This window comes from Pinus tabuliformis, chromosome X (genome assembly GCF_031772625.1).
Source record: "Pinus tabuliformis cultivar Carrire ecotype Pingquan chromosome X, CPIR1, whole genome shotgun sequence".
Taxonomy (NCBI): Eukaryota; Viridiplantae; Streptophyta; class Pinopsida; order Pinales; family Pinaceae; genus Pinus; species Pinus tabuliformis.
The window spans coordinates 585,875,944-585,892,808 of NC_142308.1; the positions used below are offsets into that span (position 1 = coordinate 585,875,944).

General features: G+C 34.8%; 1 pseudogene; it reads left to right on the forward strand.

Annotated features, from left to right (window-relative positions):
• Positions 1-843: 843 nt before the first annotated feature.
• LOC149141371 (plasma membrane ATPase 1-like) lies at positions 844-4,238 on the forward strand (annotated as a pseudogene).
• The last annotated feature ends 12,627 nt before the right edge of the window (positions 4,239-16,865 follow it).

Sequence of the window (16,865 nt, forward strand, 5' to 3'; positions counted from 1 at the left end):
GCTACATTGCAAAAATGAACTTCCATGGGCTTAACTGCCAGATTCCACCAAACTATTTAGCACTTTCAACCTAGCCTCCTCTCCCTTTGCTACTCTGCTATACACGTTGGGTTGGATTATAGGGAATTGGAACCCTGGTGAACAGTTGTAATGGTACGTTCATCTCAACACAAAATCGAAATGCATAGATGTCCCAAGTATCAATAGCTGATTTAGTAGCTAAATATATCAAAGTATTAATAGCTTAATATCTGCTTTAATAGCTAAACCTAAATAATCCATACCTAGGATAGATCTATTAAGTATTAATAATTTATTTTCCCTGTATAGATCTATTAATTATTAATAATTTATTTAATTTGCTGTACTATGGCACTTTCCTCTATTAAATTAAGTGTTGCAAACTACTTAGAAGCAATATGTTACCATACCAGGTAAACTTTATAAATAGCACCAAACTATATGGACTTTAAAATGAATTTATGTTGTTTGAAGATGGAATTATGGCATAGTGCTATACAAAATCTACTGATAACTAGCTATGATAAGAGAGCTTTGCTAATCAGCGGACAGCTCCGTACATTGCCCTCAAGGCACCACAGAGGTTTGTATTGCATTTGGTATTATTTTATTTTACCTATGTTTCTGTTTATTGTTAACTGTACAATTTGCTTAAATTTTTTGCATGTTATTAAACAGATGTGATCCAAAGTCAAACGTAGAGTTATATTTTCGAAGCGAATGCTACAGGGTGACTGCTTTGGGTAAAATCTGGTAGCACTACCAGGAAAGAATTTATCCCAGACACCATCTGAATATGCCATAGATCTGAAGAGTGCTGACATGGTTTCCAATTTACAATCTGAAGAGTGCTCACATGGTTTCCAATCTACAAAGCGCGAAGGAGAGAATGGCCGATATACATTTCTGGTAACTTCCACAGAATTTGCAAACGTCGAGCTGAGTAGTGATGTAGAGAATGACTGATATACATTTCTCTGGTTAACTTCAACAGATTTCTCAGATTCCTCTCACGCTGGTGCCCTACCTGCATTAACTACGTTTGCACTAAATCTGGAGTGATCTGCGTAACTGCATCAAGTACAACGACTTGTGAAAGGGGATGGGATCCATGTCCATAGATGGATAACTCTGATTTTCATTAATTCCAATTTCGATATAAAAACACCAAAGGGTGAAACGTATCACTCAGGTCAAATCTCTATTTCTAAATTAATTCGAATTTCGAATTCAAAAAACGAGAAGTTCCTGGCTTCGCTCGGCTGGCTCAAATCCCCATTTTTAGAGATTAACGTTCAAATGCATGGCCCATATTTTCTCTGTTTTTGAAAACTCTTGGCTATTTACACCACAAATATCATGTTGTTACTTTTATATGTTCTATTTTTTTTTTCTATGGTGTTTTCTTCTCTGCAAGGGCTTTTCCTAGTCGGACCTACAATGTGTACATTCAGTTTATCAAACATGTCTGTCTGCCTGTCTTGACTCTTCAACATGCTTGCATAATATACCCCCATTGATCAATCCATGAACTAAACACATATCTTTAAACTGTGGCCATTCCTTCTGATAATTGTATTTTTTTGGCAAATTGGTCATGGTTATTCTTTTGTTTTTTCATCATTAATAATATTTGCTAGTACTGTTGCTAATTTTGTGTTTTCTGTGTTCGTTTGATAGTAAATAGTAGTGTGGCATTTGGTCTCTCCCATTGGATATCGTTCCCCTCTATTGTATTTTTAGTAGTTCACAGTATTACTTCATCCTTATGGTTCCTGTGCATATTATCGGAAAAGAAGATGGCTTCTTGTTCTACCGTGTCACAATATTTCTCTCTTGTAGCCAGTATCAGTCAGGGCATACCCTATCCACTCTTTTTAGTTGAGGCTTTAATCATGTAAATTGTATCTTTGCAGGGAAAACCTCCTGACTGGCAAGATTTTGGTGGTATTCTAACATTGCTTGTTATAAACTCTACCATAAGTTTCATAGAGGAAAACAATGCTGGCAATGCTGCTGCAGCACTGATGACTCGGCTGGCTCCAAAGAGCAAGGTCTGTTCACTATCTTTTGTATGAGTGGCAGCCCCCATATTTTCAGTTTTCTATCCTTGGTTTTGCGGGGAAGCATGCAATTGGATGTTCAGAATCCTCTTAAGATCATGGGTGCTGCAGTTTTAAATTCCTTGGCCAATGACTTAAGACTTTGAACTTAACAAGTTCTCAGAGATGGACAATGGAATGAAGAAGATGCAGCAGTGCTTGTTCCTGGTGACATAATCAGCATCAAACTTAGAGATATTGTTCCTGCGCATGCACGTCTTCTTGAAGGAGATCCTTTAAAGATTGATCAGGTCTTAATCCAATCCTTTTCTTTACTTCTTATTTCTGATTACAAGTGCTGGAATTTTCGGTATGCTTTTATATGGTTTCTGGGATTAACTTCGACTGTTTTGGTACTTTTCCTGAGCCACGTTTTATGACAATATTTTTGAATGTGTGTAGTCTACCCTCAGTGGTCAGTCATTACCAGTAACAAAGGGTCCTGGCAATGGGGTTTATTCTGGCTCTACTTGCAAACAGGGTGAACTTGAATGTGTTGTCATTGCTACTGGGGTCCATACCTTTTTTGGTAAACCAGCACATATTGTCACAGTACAAACCAAGTTGGCCACTTCCAAAAGGTTGGTATTTATTCTGGACTTCTGATTCTTTTTTTGTCCTTTCTCTTATTTCATAAATACATAATTTTTGGTGATACTGCAGTTGTACCAAATTGGCTAGTTAGGGTCCGTGGTAATATTGGATGATCCAGTACTGTTAGTTTCCTTCAAACAAGTATCAATTACTAATTGTTGTCATGAATAGGTTTTCACGAAAGGATATGACAAGGATGCTGTTGTCCTGATGGCTGCAAGAGCATCCAGAACAGAGAATCAAGATGCCATTGATGCAGCAATTGTTGGGATGCTTACAGATCCTAAGGAGGCAAGTATTTTTTTTATGTCATCATATTAAATTTTAGTTGATAAGCAGGCCTATGCTTATTTTACTGATTTGTATCTTTTGTTGTGGCTTTTAACATCCATGCATCTAAAAGGCGCGGGCAGCCATTCAAGAGGTCCATTTTCTTCCTTTTAATCCAACTGACAAGAGGACAGCTCTCACTTATATTGACAATGAAGGGAAAATGCATCAAGTTAGTAAACGTGCTCCAGAGCAGGTATTGTTCTTTGGAAGTTTGACCTTCTTCATTAGACTTGGTAATGGGTTGTATTGTTTAGAAAGTGCTTCAAAACTTATTTGTACACATTCTATTAAAACTGAAATGACCAAATACCTTCTGCTAGATTCTTAACCTCGCACATAATAAGCCACAAATTGACCGGCGAGTTCATACAGTTATTGACAACTTTGCTGAACGAGGACTTCGCTCTCTTGCAGTTGCATATCAGGTTAATAATATGGCTTCTTTTGCTTTATCCGTGGGCTGAATCTTCCCAGTAAGTTCTTCTTGTTGATTATGTATATCTTTATAGCTATCTCAAAATCTTTGCAGCAAGTTCCAAAGGGCAGGAAGGAGAGTCCAGGAGGGCCCTGGCATTTTATTGGATTGATGCCTCTTTTTGATCCCCCACGCCATGACAGTGCTGAAACAATCACAAGGGCTCTTAATCTTGGTGTAAATGTCAAAATGATCACAGGTATGGTGAGGTTATGTTGTCATCAGTTTCACTACTGTTTTTGTAATGCAACGAGCCAACATTTAACTATTTACTTGCAAATGTTCATCAGGAGATCAATTGGCTATTGCCAAGGAGACAGGTTGCCGACTGGACATGGGTACAAACATGTATCCATCATCCTCTTTACTAGGTCAGGACAAAGATGAATCAATTGCAGCTTCGCCAGTTGATGAACTGATAGAGAAGGCTGATGGTTTTGCTGGTGTTTTCCCTGGTGAGCAACAATTATCTTTTACTTCTGTGTTTTTTCAGATACTTTTATTTTTTCATTTCCTTAATTAGTGTTTGATTCCATATCCTTCCTGATTTTGACTGGTCATTGCAGAGCATAAGTACGAGATTGTTAAACGATTGCAGGCTAAAAAAGGCAGACATAGGAATTGTTGTTGCTGATGCAACTCATGCAACAAGAAGTGCTTTTGACATAGTCCAGTCAACAAACTGGCCCCATAGCTATTTTGTTACTATGTAATATTTGCATCCACTGTGAAATGATTTACGGCTGAGAGTACCTGCCTGCCTTGAGTGACTTATATGAATCACTGGTTTTAAGGTTTAAACATCGATTTATATGAATTATTGGTTTTAAGATTTAAAGATATTTTTCAGTCTAGGCAATTAATTTTTCAGTCAAGATTGAACAGAATGTTTATTTGTGGTTGAGCATTATTGAAAGGGATCACTTTGTATCTCCAAACCCTGTTCCTAAATGATTTTCTGCATTTCTGTTTAGCATCTTCATTCAAATAAAGCTTCTTTAAGTTCATAATCGTTCTTGTCATACCTGGACAGATGGATGCAAATGGTCGCTGCTCTGCAGCATGTAGGCCAGTCAACAAACTGGCCCCATAGCTATTTTGTTACTATGTAATATTTGCATCCACTGTGAAATGATTTACGGCTGAGAGTACCTGCCTGCCTTCAGCGACTTATATGAATTACTTATTTGTGGTTCACTCCATTTATTCCTTGACCTCTGCCTCCCATCCTTTCCAGACTTGGAACAATTTCCGCCAGGCCAACTTTTCCAAGTTCTGCAATTCCCTGCAGACCCCGGCAGGGACTACCGCCACTGCAGTGGCTCCTTGTTTATTTTTATGTTTGATGTTTTTTATGTTTGATTTTTATTTTTATTTTTATTTTTATTTTTATTTTTCTTTTCATTGTTTTAATTTTTTCTTTTTATTGTTCTTTTGAAACTTTAACCTTTTTCGGAGTCATGATAAAATCTTTTATGCCATTATTTCGAAATGTTGAAAATTTTCCCTTGAAAAAAAATGTTATTCCAGCATCAACACTTTTCGTTTTGTGTTTTTTTGTACAAAAAATTGGTTTTCACCGCCATTTTTAAAACATGTTGAAATTTTACCCTTAAAAAAAATAAAAATAAATAAATAAATAAAATAAAAATTGTTATACCAACATCAACACTTTTCATTTTCAGCATTGTTTTTCATGTTTTTTTTTGGGTTTTTTTTGCTAGAGTTCCCGTTTTGAGTTTATAGTTCTCGTTTCAAAGTTTAAAAGAGTGAGGTAGAGAGGGAATACCTAGTGGAATGAAAACCCATCTTAAAAATACAATGTATACTATATCAACTATGTAGCTGTTATAAAGAATGATGGTATTGCTAGTCAATACAATCATGAATTTGTCCTCAGATCCATTCTATACGATCATATGAGAATCCATTTTCTACTAGTTTAGCCTTGTACTTGCTAATAGTAACAATGAGAGCTTATGGAGTACCAAAATATTAAAAACTAGTTCCCTCTGACTTGATAGTTTTACCCACTAGTTGACTAGCTAACTATAAAGTATGATGTATCGTCCATAGCATGTTATCTGTAATAGGCTATTGATGGACTTCTAAATCAAATCCTAAAATCTAATATGAAGAGAATGCAAAATCATCTTGAATATATACCTCAAAAAGAGGTGTTGGAGAAGTTGCCATATGATTAAAGGAACCTAAGCCTAAAATCCATTTTTTTAGATGATGAAGCAATAAAAATCAAAGCCTAATTCATACCTTGATCCTTTGGTGGTTGGTCTTTATTTTTCCTCTTGACATTGTTTGAATGTATTCATCTATATTATGCTACTGAAGTGTTTTTTCCATTAGATCGATTGTCTTCACCATATAAGAACTCTCTTGATGGAACTCTTTATTGTAGTAGTTGCACTTTGTTCCCTCCTTAAATTTTTCTCCCATGGCAATCTTATCCTTCTTACTAGATTGGTATCTTTCTCCATCTATATGATCAAGATACCTTGTTTTCTACTTGCCTTTTCTTGTTAGCATCTTTCACTATAAGTGCATTGGGTGTGGAAGGCTTAGGAGCCCCAATGTGTATGAGCTTATTCTTGTTATGTATCAAGTTCTCAATGAGATCATCCAAAGGTGGCATCTTTCTATTCTTACCCATGAAGAGTCTAGCATTATATAAAGAAGAGAAAAAGATATATTATTAAGGACCTAGTTCATAAATTATAGAAAGGATAAGTTGGTCTTCCTTCATATCTTTCCCATAAGATTTTACCTATGTCATCAAACTCGTGAACTTGGAGAAGAAGTCGTGTATGGTCTCGAAATAATTTGGATATAGAGTAATCATCTCATTCTCTAGGAAATCATCTTGCTTGCCAAACAGTCCCTCTAGTTTTGTCCAAACTTCATTAGGTGTTGAGTATAACTCGACATGAAAGAGTAGATCAAGGGAGATAAAAAATAAAAATATACCATAGGCTTCATCCATCCTATTGAAGTATTTTGATTTCTCAATTGTTGACATATCCTCAATTTTAGTACCCATTGTAATCCTATAGAGTCCCTTACTGCGCAACAATAGAAGCATCTTTGGCTTCCAATCAAAGTAGTTGAAATAAGTAAGGATCACTATGAGTTGGTCCATTCTTTATAGGCTATTCTAATCTTGTCAAATCTACAATAAAATATCAATATTTTTCACACTCACTTATGCTTTGATACCATGTTGGATTTTAAGCACAATCACAAGATCTATGTGTGAAAAAATACTACTCTTGCTACTTGCAAAACATGAAAGAACATAGAATAAAACTATTGAGAAATTGACTAATGAACCAAAGAGTCAATTCACATTACTCATAAAACTTGATGATTGTTATTGTTGAACATGAATACAGTATATAGATTCCCTAGGAGGAAGAACCAATTCGAATTAATTTGGGATTCTAAGAGCATGCACTTAGTTAACTACAAAAAGTATATCACAATCACAGGATCTATGTGTGAAAAAATACTACTCTTGCTACTTGCAAAACATGAAAGAACATAGAATAAAACTATTGAGAAATTGACTAATGAACCAAAGAGTCAATTCACATTACACATAAAACGTGATGATTGTTATTGTTGAACATGAATACAGTATATAGATTCCCTAGGAGGAAGAACCAATTCGAATTAATTTGGGATTCCAAGAGCATGCACTTAGTTAACTACAAAAAGTTAACTACAAAATCACTTCCCCTACTTGGCAATTGAGTCAAAATTAAACTAGGAGACCCAATATTAGTAAAATATCCAATAATGGAGTAAATTGGAAGTACTTGGGGTTAGAAATAAATTAGAATTGGTAGATAATTCTCAAACACAAAAAACTAACCAGTAAAACTCCATAATAGGACTAAAATTCAACTAATAAGGGGAGGAGAGAGAAAAATGGTGGCTAACTACTAAAAATTAGGGAGGAATTTCACATTCACAGTAGGGAGGCCTATGCATCAGGGCATTAATGGAGTGGAAATAGCCATGTCATCCTCCAACCAGTGTCTAATCAGTGCCATGTGTCATCCTAGGTAGCACTCCTTTTTAAAAATAGACCTATTAAAAATAGAAAATGTGTGGTTATATGTGTCCCTAGTAATGTATGGAAGAGGTTCTAATGATGGCCAAAGTGCAGGTCCCAATTAACCACAAAGTGCAACATGCCCCAAAAATCTTACTATGTTTAGAACAATTGCTTTGATTCGCTCTTGATATTTTATTATGTAGTGATCAATTATTAATGAATTATTGTAATTTTGTCAGTTAAGATACTAGATGTTGTATTTACTTGATTTTCCATTTTGTGTGCTTTGTTGTGAACATATAGGAACTATGCATTAGAGGCAATGTTGTTTATCACTGGTACTTGTGCAAGCTATGTGTACACCAACTATGCATACATACATTGTGCATTTACACTACTACAATCACTTTATGCATTAATTACTAGATTATGTTATTAACTATTTTACTAATGCTTTAGTGATTATGGAAATTATATTACATACATGAATATCTAGTAACATTGAATACCTTTATTGATTTGAATATCAGTTGGCATGATTAATTGAGTATGGTGGGTCGTCATAAATTTTGTGTAAAATTGTTGGATTGCATTTATAAGCTAGCATGAGAAGAAACACTTTGCATTATTATTTCATTTAATTCATTTAGTATTTTATTTTATTTAACTTTTCCAAAAAATCTTGAATGGGAGGTTGATGGCTATTAATGAGTGTAGTTAAGGAAACTTGGTGGGGAGGGGGTGGGGGAGGGTATGAAACTTGATAGGTAAAGAGGAGGAAGTTGTGTTGTGGGATAAGAAATGGGAGGTTGAGAAGTAGGAGCTTGTTGAGAGATGGGAGCATCTTCCTACTACTTGTTGGACCACACTAGAAGTGATTAATTTCAAATTGTGGTGGAGTTGTTTTCCTTAGAATTTTGTTATATTTTTGTTGAAATGTTAAATCTTAAAGTGAAGGTATAATGTTACTAACTTCTTGATGTTATTTAAATTCAACTTGATATTTCATTTAAGAATATTTATCATTTGGCAAACAAAAAAAATATGAATATGTTGTACATTGTTCTATTTACAAAGCAACCAAAATTATGTCAAAACAAAGCTCTTATAGTGTATCTATTTTAATGAGTGAATAGCATTGCCTAACATCCCATGGAGAGGTGCTACACATTGGCATGTGTTACATTTGTGGTGCACACAACTAATAGCGACACATTATAGTCATAAAGCATGTGCCATAACATGGCATACCACCAATACTATATGTTTGTCAATACATAATAATGATGCACTATTTAGGGTCTACTATTACTAACAAACTAATGCAAAAATATATCCATGTTTGTATAATCTATATAGTGTGTTGGAGTTCCTTGTATGCACCATTGCAAACTAAGGCACTTCAAGACCATACACATTGGCATAGATGGTATGTCATGTACAAGCCTAATGCATCATGAAAAATTACAAAACCAAAAAAATAATATTTTTATAACTTAAAGAAAAAAGCAAAAACACGTAAATAAAGGAGACAAATAAAATTATTTGGTTCGATGTTGATTCTCGAGCTTCTATAGTACCAAATCTTAAGAATTAAGAATGGATATTTTTTTATAATGGATTTAGAAAAAAATGTCTTTACCATAGTTAAAGAAACAAAAGGACAGGAACAAGGAGCCATAATATAGACTAAACCTCAAACACAAGGCTTATGATTTAAAACGAATGTAACACTAGAGGAGTGGAAGATGAATGTGATAACGGAACCATAGCCTATTATTTACTTTTACCTATATGTGATGCACTTTTCCAATAATGCACCAATGCAACCCTATCTTCAATGCCCTCGTGTTGCTTATGATGCATAGGTACACCACTCAGTGCCACACATTTTTTTAGTGAAAAAAAATCCAAAATGTGTTAAATAATAAACAAATTATATGACACACTAATGTATGTTTAGTATTAAATGCAAATTGTGTTCACTGGAACTCGTGCACCATAGACCACATGAGATGTCGAGTGCAGTGTAAGATGCTTCTAGTAAACCATTGCATAATGTATAGTGAAACTTGAGACATTTTTTGAAAATAAACATCACATAATACTTTTCTATAAAACATTGAGCACATTGTCGTTTTTATTATTATTTTTATCATTATCCCTTTTATACACATTGATTATTAAGCATTAATGCACTGGCATATAAAAAGTAATAATGCACCTGAGTCAACCTAATATCATCACCTACTATATTTACAAATATCTTTTACTTAAAACTTTTAAAATATAAAATTTTAAAAATTACCTCCACCAAAATTCCCTTTCTCATAAAATTGATTGAATAAAACAATTTGACAAGATATATTATTAAGCGAAAATAATAAATATATGCAAACTATAATAATTGCAGGAAATAAGTAGCCATATAAATAACCATATTTAAAACAAATAAGAATGTAATTATATTTTATATTATTAATAAAATAATAAAGGTCAAATTTATCAATTGAGTTATTTGGTATGATTGTTTAAAATTTCAAAAACAGAAATAAAAAGGCACCATATATTTTAAAATCATATAAACTATTTGAAAAAGGTATAATTAATATATAGATTTTGGGAGAAGAATGAAAGTTCACACATCACATCTTTATAAAAAATAAAACAGAATCCAATAAACATATATATTTTATTTAAAATTGATTAATCATTATATTCTATATCATTTTTATCAATACAAAAATTAAAATATATTTAAACTTAAAATAACACGTTTTTTTATTTTTTCCCAAAATGCAAAATAGAACGTCAAACATTAACGTAAAATGTTTTGTCTCATATATATAAATAAATATTTTGTCTATGTACATACACACTTTTTAAAGACCATACTCAATCATTAGATGAATATGATGTGTATTCTCCTAGGTTAACTAGATAACATGCACACGCACATGCATGGCCTTTTTCAATGGTTTGTGAAGAATATTATGTTTAACATATTTTAATCGGCGACAACGTGGTTCAAATAATTGGGTTATATGTATTGATACACCTTTATATACTTTTGTTAAAAAATGTATTGATTTATTTTTATATATCTTTCGATAGGAAGGTGTTTTTCATATATAAATAAATTATTTTATTAGTGTTTTTCGTTTTGGCATGGGATTATAGTAATAAAAAACGATGAGGTTAGTATTAGTTGAGTTGTATGTTAGTGCGGGTTTATTATTAAGTATAATTAATTTTTTAGGCATATAGTGATTTATCATTTTATTTGGCTTTTTCTCGAGGTGGGGAGGCAAAAACATACGTTATAATTTTTGTTTCTTTTTTATCACTGTTAGACAAGCGTAATGTTAGCTTAATGTTAGCATTAATTCCCAGGTATTTAATGTTTGGGATAATGTTCACTAATATCTCATTTTGTGGAGACAAGCCTATATTGTCTTATTTCAGATCCGTAACTACATACATATCTTATATCTCAATTACATACATATGTTATATCTCATTTTCTGAGAGACAACCACATAACCACATATGTACATATGTTGGGAAGACTCTTGTATCCCGTGGATAAACATTTGGCAGGCAGGGATCATGACTCGCCATCTTCGTCTTTGTCATTGCTAGAGTAAAATGCCCAAGTTCTAATCAGATCTAGAATCCAAATGTGGACACATTCAAACCATAGTTTAGTTGGTGGTAGGCTCTCTAGAACGGTCAACTCCCTTACTCCAACCAACGAGAACCACCCTCACCCTAAATGAAACTCCTTCTAGCCAGAATCAATCTCTTTATTCATCCATCAAGCAAGGGAATCAATCTCTTTATTCATTCATCAAGCAAGGGGAGGGTATTAACATACCTGGTTCCAGGTCTCGGCCATTGCAACATGGAAAGAGGCTACCAGACCAACCCCTCCAGAAGCCTCACGCTTGCAAGAAGAAAAAGGCTACCAAACCACCTCTCCCTTCGGTCGAGCGGCATTCTGGCACCTCAAAACACCTCAAAGGATTTGGATATTGGATATGAGAGTTTCCAAGCCTCTCCCAAGGGATCTAAGTATTGTGATGAACAAAAATCTCCACAGGGTTCTAAAGATCGCGATGAGCGAAACTCTCCCAAGGGTTCTTAGCGTCGCGATGAACATGATTTCGAGCACCGCATGGACACAGATGTTGAGACCCATACTAGCATATGCATTGAGGTGCAAGATGTGGACCTGCAACGTGTTCTTAGTGCACTCAGTGGCCAACACCTTGCCTAATCCCTATCATTTTACCAGCATTAATGGAAGCAACATCCTAGCTAGGACTAGTAACAAAGGTTGAAACGGTTAAACCATTCACCAATCAAAGAAGTAGAACCACTCATAGAAGAGGAGGTAGCAACGGAAAACTAGCGAGGTTCTATTTGCCAGTTGAAGAAGCAGAACCACCCATAGAAGAGGATGTAGCAGCACTGAAAGCAACAGAAAACTAGTGAGGTTCTGGGCCAAAAATAAAAGGAAACAAGAAAATATTGATGTGAAGGCAGAACATTACTACAAGGGTGTTGTCTCATAAAATGGTTCACAAAACATGAGCGTGTAGAGAGGGAAGTGCTCACAGATGAGGGAAGGGCTCGCATATACAAGTATACTCTTGTTGGTATTTGTGGGCTTCGCTACGAGATCTACCAAACAAAACGAAGCTGGAACGTACAAGTATGTTAGGCGAAATGTTGGTAGAACGAGGTTGGTATTCCTCCGTTGCCCCTATTGCCTATGTTCCACCAACTAATGCCTATGACCATGCCACGACTTACTTTGAGGCTGGCTTTCTCTTCCATATGCGTAGAGGTGGTTGCAGGGTAGTTATAATGAGTTGAGAGGTGAGCTTCAGGTTGGCTTATAGTTGGAGCTCGCGCAAAGGTAAGTATTAAACTATGGGATGGCTTATATTTGGAGCTCACACACAGGTATATTAAACAAAAACTAGGAGGGGCTAGTCCCAGAGGGGTTAGGGGAAAATTTGTTGGTTATGGCAAGAGAGACAAGTGGTTAGATAGTGGGCAGAGAGTCAAACAAGTGGTAAAATCGTGGGCCCACAAGTTCAGACAAGTTGCAATTTATATTTAATTCAATTATCAAAGGATGATTAAGAAAATTTGTATATGATGTTTCTACATGGAATGCATTACATATGTTTCTTTTGCAAGAAATATTTTTTGAAAGCTACACAACTCCACTTGTTACAACAAATATGTTCCCAGCTTCCAAATTCTTGACTTTTCTTCACTTATCACTATTGTTGAGTATCCATGAGTCACCTGCCTCGACAAGTACAACTCAATTGTATGGTAACAATGTCTCAAACTGTTGTAGACTTATTTTTGCTTGGAATTAGTTCTCTTTCAGCAAAAAGTAGACTCTACAGAGCCATTCAGAGATGATTATGGTACAGGGAGCAGTAAGGACAAGTAGAGTTATGATTGGTGCAACAATGATGGGCATATCTGATTCGAGCGCTAGGTTTCTGTACAGTGGTGATTGCAATTTGTTGTGGTGTGGAAGGTGCACCATTAAATCTCTGTAGCAGAACGTAGATATCTGTGTGTGATGAAGGCACAATGAATGAAGGTGCAACACTAGCCATCTTGGGATATCTTTGATATTTACATACTTGTAATTGCTTTCAAATGAGTAAGTGTGTTGTTCTGTATTTATCATTATCAATTTTGGCAAATAGTTGAAGTTTGTATTTCTGTTTTCTCAGTTATTAAATAGTTAAGTGGTTGAAATTCTGCAGATTCTTCTTGATGTTCCAGAATTTTGTTTATGCTGGACTAGTTAGTATATTGTTGGCTTTTGACAAATTTTTAGAGAATGCAGTGTCTGTACTTTTGAATATATTGTTTAGATTTTAGTATATCCAGTGAGAAGGGTTTTGATAGACATACACCATATATATAGTTTCAGTCTTCAGATTAGTAAGTTCCAGACTAGTAGATGTAGGGTTTTACTCTTGAAGTACAAATTTGTTGGTCCATGAATAAAATTTCAACAACACTGATAATACATACTATGTATTCACATTTCAGGGTTGCTTTAGAGGTATATTGAATGTATTGTTAACATGTTTTTTGATAAATTTTACCCATTCCTAATACTGTTTGTTTTGCAAGAAGCTGAAACATATACAAACAAAAATGTTATATTTCTCATGGAAGCCTTAGCAAAGACAACGAATAATGTCAATGAACTGTTATATGAAATTGGTAATGAATATAATGTCAAAGTTTCAGCAATTGCATGCATGTTATTTTTTTCACAAGCAAAATTGTTATCCTAGTTGTGTGCCTTTCTTAGCTCACTCTTTTTCACTATATGGTTGTGGTCAGCTTTGATTTGTTCTCTGCCGCCAACTTATATATACAACACAACTTACTCAGGATATTTTTTCTTTTTCCTATACTAATCTTCATCTAGATAAAATGATGTGAATTCTTTTTAGGGCCTCCATGCAACTTCTCTTTAATCTTGCTTATTGATTGATTAAAATTGTTGATATGTTGTATGTTTAGTTTACACTTGCACAATTTATGATATTTTTTCTACCAGATTCATGTCTCTCATCAATTCCTGGACGGATCCCTTTATATTCATGTATACCTCCATACACATCAAAATGTAAACCCAACCCTTTGGTACAAGGTCAAAAGTGGGTGCATTAATTAAAATTTAAAGTTCAGCTTGAGGCATTTTTTGTAAAAACATATACAAAACTGTGTAGAAACAATATGTTGTATTGGCACTTCAATATTCCAATACAAATTCTTGAATGATCTCCCTCTTCTCGCATGTCAACTTCCAGTGCTTGATAATCTAACTGAAAGCATGATGAGGATAGATATGAGCCAAATTCATACTCGACCCAAGAGTTCCAAGGGAAATTTGTAATAGCATTTGAGTTCTTGAATGCATATTTATATTTATATTGTTAGATTTTTTCATTCTAAGAAACACTCTTGTCTGCAGAATTAACTATATGAATTTTATCTTTGACCTTGTTGTATACTCCAAGATTATTTTATATGCAATTTTTTTGAGTATTTATATTTCTCTCATGACACTAGATTATTCTTTGATTTTCTATTAGTGACCTTCTCTTTAGGATATTTGTTAGTTTATACCTCTTGAAAAACTAGAGTTACAGACGGAAAAGTTTTCTTCTCACTGTTTCCCTTCTTCCTCTTCTTGCTTGACATCTGCGTTTTTTTTTGTTTTTGTGTTTTTTTAAACACTAAAAATTTTGACCTTTATAGAACTCAATCTAGAAGATTGTCCAGTGTATTGTTCAAGACCATTTGAAAAAGTTTTTTCCTACTGATGCCATAAAATTTGGAAGTGCAACTGTTCACAGTGGCATTCCTTATCATGTTGCATCTCTTGCTAAGTTTCAGGTGTTTCTCAAAGCTTGGAAGATGCATTAGCATTGATTATTTTTATCTCAACTGGCAAATGTTCCATTTTAGTTGTTTCATATTCAACATTGTGGTTGTTGGCTAAGGTGATAGTTTTCGTCCAGGCTATTCTGATGCCTACCGAGGACCCGTCATTGATTGAGAAATAGAGATCTGGCACATATGACATGGAAATAGATATTGAGGGAGGTTTGAAAAAGAAGCCTAAGACTGAATCAAAGACAAATATTGAAAAGGGCTTGTTCATCTTCACTGGTAAGAAAATATCATCTTCAAGCAAGCCTATAAACACAAAACCTATTGGCCATGTTATTGAAATAAAAGAGTTATCTTCAACTAAATAACAGAGTTATCTTCACCTCTCTTGGACGAGGCCACTATGGGAAGCAAAGTTGTTCTTAGATCAGAAGGTAAAGGCTAAAGACTTAGGTGAGGCCATTATGGGAGGAAAAGTTGTTCTTAGAGCAAAAGGTAAAGGCTTGAAGAAACTCGATGAATCAGAGCTCCCTGGGACAAGAAAGAAGGGAATTTTGAACTTGGCTTTACTGCAGCCAAGTAATATATTTAGTTGTATTCTTCCCAGCTTGGTATGAGGCATCATGCCCCTTATAATCCGGAAGACAAGTTATCGAGGGCCAACACCATTGCCATGCTCCTTTTCCGGAACACCCCCGAGCAGAGTGATTATAGTAGTTGCTTTTGTTCAGGATATTCCTCGTGAACCTGACATGTCTAGCATTAGTTCGAACAACATAGCTACCTAAATCCGGTCAAATCTATCCTATCCTTCCCACAGGGAATTCCAACAACTACTAGTGCCAACATACCCACTATCTCATCCCTCGGGTCAAAAAAGGACCTAAGACAGATCACTGAACCTAGGGAGGGAATAATGGCCCCCTCCTTATGTGTTATTCTCCTATGGTGCATTATAATGTTATACTTGAGGGTATATTCTTTGTGATAGCTAGAGAACCTTGACAATATTCTTCGTGGTAGTCAGAGCACCTTGACAATATTTTTTTTGTAGAAGCCAGATCTACCAGAGATTTGGTTGTACAATGCCAAGGCACCTTGCCCATCATTGGTTTGTCAGAACTTGGGCACTTTTATGAGAATGAATGGTGTTGTTGAGCACATTTTTATAGAATTCCAAATTGATTTCAAACCCAACTATTTTTAGATTTTGTGCTCCTCATGGCTAGATCTTTCACTTTTACAACATGTTGTCTCAAAGACAAGTGCTGGAGAAGATTGATGGACTTGCTTCAGAAACCATTACACTTCTATGGAGCATGGGGGAGCATCACAATGTGCACTCAGAATTTATGCCATATTTTGCTACACTCCCAAAATCATTTCACACAGGTACTACTATGAATAGTTGTAAAATGCTCTCAAAATATAATTTTCCATATTTTAGTTTGGTAGGGGGGGGTCCAATTTAGAAAGTATTAGCTTTGAATCTTTGCCTGTTGTTGGATAGGACCGAGTTTTGGCATTGATGCACTGACTACTTTGGAAGGTACACTTTTGCTGGAAGAAATTATACAGTAAAAAGAGGTTATCCTAGAGTATTCTAGTTATCAAAGTGACATATTTTCTCCTTGCTATCTAGTTATGAAAGTGGCATATTTTTGACTTTCTAGTTCAAGGATAAGAAATATGAGCTTTTCAAGAAACCTCATATTTTGAAGACCTTTCAATTTGATTGCCTGCCCATTTCTCAAATTTTACCTCATTTTTCTCTGAGTTACAACTTGTACGTACACAATATGAAATCCTATGC